The sequence below is a fragment of the Nannospalax galili genome, unplaced genomic scaffold (assembly GCF_000622305.1).
Source record: "Nannospalax galili isolate Female #2095 unplaced genomic scaffold, S.galili_v1.0 scaffold2169, whole genome shotgun sequence".
NCBI classification, from domain to species: domain Eukaryota; kingdom Metazoa; phylum Chordata; class Mammalia; order Rodentia; family Spalacidae; genus Nannospalax; species Nannospalax galili.
The window spans coordinates 69,342-73,919 of NW_008359220.1; the positions used below are offsets into that span (position 1 = coordinate 69,342).

General features: G+C 50.8%; 1 pseudogene; it reads left to right on the top strand.

Annotated features, from left to right (window-relative positions):
• Positions 1 to 2,154: 2,154 nt before the first annotated feature.
• On the top strand, positions 2,155 to 2,681 carry LOC103725621 (annotated as a pseudogene).
• Positions 2,682 to 4,578: the final 1,897 nt, after the last annotated feature.

Consider the following 4,578-nt stretch of genomic DNA (forward strand, 5'->3'; position numbering starts at 1 on the left):
CATGTCCTCACAGACACACGGAGAGGTGTTTCACTAATGAATGCCCTAGCTGTTACTTAATGCAAACAGGTTGACAATCAAGGTTAGTTATCATAATAACCAAAACAACAACAACAAAAAATGGCCAAAGGGCATATGAAAAGGCTGCTCCACACCACTAGCCATTTATAAGGATTAAAATTAAAACCATAATGAGACCAGACTCCGGGTTTCTAGTCCTGAATTTGAGGAGCCTGAAGTTTCCAGTTCATCCTAACAACAAATACAAAAGTGAGCAAGCTGAAAACCCCGCAACTCTTCTAGGCTGTGTAAGAGAAGTGAGGACTTGGGGCAAAGAAGTGTCCCCAACCCTGGAGGGGCAGAGGACAGGAAGTGATGCTCATGGGAGCAGAGATTGAGGCTCTGTCCTCCCACCATGGGTGCCAGGACAGAAACCCTCAGCTGTGACTGAGAGTTTAGGAGACTCAGTTCAGTTAACATTACAGTTACAAATGCTGTTACACAGAAATACCTTTAAGAACTTAGTCTGGGGAAGAAAAAAATGTACTTGAACTATGGTGGAGTGCTCTGCTCTTCTTAACAGAGGCCTGTTCTCAGAAAAACAAATCAACCTATGAGAGCAGGGGTGGAGGAGCTGGGTGGGGTTTGATCGAAGCCTAACTGACCAGGGGACAGGAGGTAAGCAACTCTAATCAACTCCAGCTTTGCACACTGGTTAACACTGCAGTTCTGCTACCTGCCACGTTGTATCTGGTTCTAGAAAAGCACAAGGCAGAGCAAATATGCAATTGGAAGAGACAGAGCAGGACAAGGAAGAGCAGAGTAGACACAGGCAGTCCACATATGTAGACACGGCAATCCTCGCCTGTGGACACAGGCGATCCAGTCGTGGGCTGAAGGGTGGAGAGCTTGGGGGAGGGAGCTTCAAGATGACAGCAAAGACCTGGGCCAGCAGGAGTCGCATTGCGGTTTTCCTGCACTGTTCCCAGGTGAATCTGTGTGTGTGCATCTGCGTGTGTGTGTGTGTGTGTGTGTGACTGATTGTATGAGTGTGGTGTGTTAGTGTGGGAGTGTGGGTGGGAAAAGTGAGTGTGTGTGTGTGGTGTGTATGGTGTGTGGTGTGTGTATGAGTGTGTGTGATGGTCAGTGTGTGTATGATGACTGAGTGCTGTATGTGAATGATATGTGAAGTTGAGTGGTGTGTGTGGTGTGTGTGTCTGCGTGTGTGACTGTGTATGATGTGTGTGACGTGTGTGTACGGTGTGTGTGTGTATGTGGTTGGAGTGAGTGTATGTGTGTGGTGTGCATGAGTGTGTGGTGGAAGTGTGTAGGGAGTGTAGTGAATGGGTGTCTGAGTGTGTGGTGTAAATGTAATGTGTGTGTGAGTCTGCATGTGAGTGTGTGTGAGTATGAAAGATGGTGGCCTTGTCTGCCTAGTACAAGTTTGGGGCGTTGCATTTGTAGCGTTTGCAGCTACCAGCACCTTTTTTGAAGGGCGAGACAGGTTGCGTCAACCCGTTCCATTGTTGACTAGAGCTTAAGAACACTCGACTCCCTGCCGGTGGTGGTAGCGCACACCGGTAGGGTATGCTGAAGTGAAGCAGAGGCAGGAGGATCTCGAGGCCAGCCTGGGCTACATACTTTTTTCTCCCCGCCACACTAAAGGACGAATCCACGGGAGCACACCACCCAAAAGCAGTTCTCCAGCACCTGTAAAACCGCTCCGCAGGCTCCCCTCACCTTCGCTTTACCCCGCGCCCCAAACCCGGGTCGCTCTCGCTCAGCCCTTCCACCAGAGCCCCGCTCCACACCCTCCCCACTAGCCCAAGCCCGCAGCACACGCCCGGCCCCGACCTCACAACTCGCTGCTCCCCGCACCACACGCCCCTCTCTCCCATCCCGCCGCCGCCTCAGCCGCCCGCCCCTCAGTCTCTCCTGCTCTAGTTCTGCGTGCCCAAAGTCAGCAGCCGCCGGACCAGAAACGCTCCCTGCAGAGACTTGCGGTTTTTCGGGTGTTTGAGTCCCAAATGAAGAGTTCTTTAGGGTATGGAAATGTGAGACTATCCAATAAGGATGGCATTACGTCATTCCCACTCACTACTTAAGAGTCAGAATGCCGCTTTTGAGGATGGCGGCGAGGGCGGAGGGAGCGCAATGAAGGCCTCGGCCACACTTCGAGAGTACAAGGTGGTGTGGGGCGCTGCCTACCCACCCCCAAGTGTCACACGCCACCCCTCTACCGCATGCGCATCTTTGCACCCAACCACGTGGTGGCCATGTCCTGATTCTGGTACTTCGTGTCACAGCTGAAGAAGATGAAGTCTTCAGAGGAGATTGTATACTGTGGGCAGATGTTTGCGAAGTCACCACTGCGCGTCAAGAACTTCGGCATCTGGCTATGTTATGACTCCAGAAGTGACACCCACAACATGTACCGCGAGTACCAAGACCTGACCACTGCTGGTGCCGTCACTCAATGCTATCGGGACATGGGCGCACGTCATCGTGCACGCGCACACTCCATCCAGATCAAGAAGGTGGAGGAGATTGCAGCAGGCAAGTGCCGCCGACCAGCCGTCAAGCAGTTCCACGACTCTAAGGTCAAGTTCCCACTGCCCCACCCGGTCCTGCGGCGCCAGTACAAGCCTCGCTTCACAGCCAAGAAACCTAATACCTTCTAGACTGGGTTGCAAATAAACTCAATGTAGAGACCTAAAAAAAAAGAGAGAGTCAGAATGCCGAACTTTAGGCGGGCTGGAGGGGTAGTTCGGCTGTTAAAGGCTCAGGCTAACAACCAAAAATCAAGAGCTCGGTTCCCAGCACCCACAATTGAGGGCCGTCTCTTCAGCTTCCCTGTTCCTCCTTTCTACTTTGAGCGCTCACACTCAAGGAAGAATAAAGCATCTTCTATAAAGAAAAGCAAAACAAGAGTATCTCGTCTCTCCCAGCTTCAAGGAAATATAACTTTTAAGCCCAACTTCGCTCAATTTACTTGCATGGACTTTTTCTTTCATTTCAACTTTAATTTTGGTCTTGTTTGTTTTGTTTTGTTTCTGACTTTTCAGACAGGGTGTCCCTGTAGCTCCAGCTGGCCTGGAACCCTCTATGTAAACCAGGCTGCCCTCCATTCCACAGACATCAGCCTACCTCTGCTTCCGGAGTGCTGGGATTAAAGACGTGCCCCAGCATACCTGGACAGCCTAACCCTGAGTGTGGCAGCCTTGTGCTTGTTTGCTATGTCCAAGGTCCCCAAGTGTCAAGGATGACCTCTGGGCAGGAGCTCAGGTTTGTCTCCAAACGGTCAGGCCTCCTGCCGACTTCGCTAAGGTCTATCAAAAGTGATTTTGCACCGATGCGGTTTGCGAGATTCCCGTATGTTCTCCGCAGTTGCTCCTGGTGGATGGGACGGGAGCTGGCGGCCGCGGGATGGGAGAGAGGGCCGTGTGGTGCGGGGAGCAGAGTGTGAGGTCCGGGCCGGGCGTGTGCTGCGGGCTTGGGCTAGTGAGAAGGGTGTGGAGCGGGGCTCTGGTGGAGGGCCTGAGCGGTTTCGCGGGTGTTGGAGGACTGTTTTTGGGTGGTGTGCTCCCGTGGATTCGTCCTTAAGCGTGGCGGGGGGAAAAAAATGTGTACCCCAGGCTAGCCTCGAACTCCAAATCCTCCTGCCTCTGCCTCCTTCAGCGTATCCTGCCGATGTGCGCCACCACTCCCGGTGAGAACGTCGATGTTCTTAAGCTCTAGTCAACAATAGAACCGGTTGACTTACCCTGTCCCGCCTTTCGAAAGAGGTCTTTTTCTGTGTGGACTACAGAGAAAACAAACTGGATCTCCCTTCTTAAGACTGAAAATTGCCCAGTTCTGTACACACCATCACTGTGTAACATTCCTGGGAGAAGTAAGTTGGCCTGGGAGAAGCAAGGCTGCTACTACCACTGGCTGTGTGGATCCTGCTGCCATCAACATTAAAGAAAAAAGTTCAGACTTAGATTTTCAAAAGACAGGGCGTTTACTACCACTTGATCTGCTTTACAAGAAAAAATAACAGGCGTCTTCAAGTCAAAACCAAATGACAGGACAAAAGAAAGCTGTACAAAGGTTTTTGAGTGAACATGATTACATGGGCACATAAGCAACCCATGCAACTGTAATACTTGCTTTTAAATGGCAAAAACCGTACAAATAGGAATAACTTTATGCTAATCGGTATACAATATATCAAGAAGTAGTCCTCGATACCAATAACAAAATGTTGGAGGAATACAACTGCAAGGCAATGAAGTGTGTATCTTTAAAATAAGTTGATCTAAGTTTAAAATAGAGTTCTCTATCAAGATACTGTAGCCCGAATTCCCTCTGGGTCTCCTGCGCTATCAAGCGAACCATATAACATATCTTTATGTGCATTTATTAACTTACAAAGGAATGAGTACCCAGTGCCTAGCCCCCCCCCCCCCATAGGCTTGGAGCCCACCGTATCAGATCGCTCCACGCCCTTAGTCACCGCTAGTTTTCGTTCACGCCTCTGGGGCCAGCGATCTCGCCCCAGGTCCACAAGAGTCAGTCCATTCTGTCCTTCAGCTG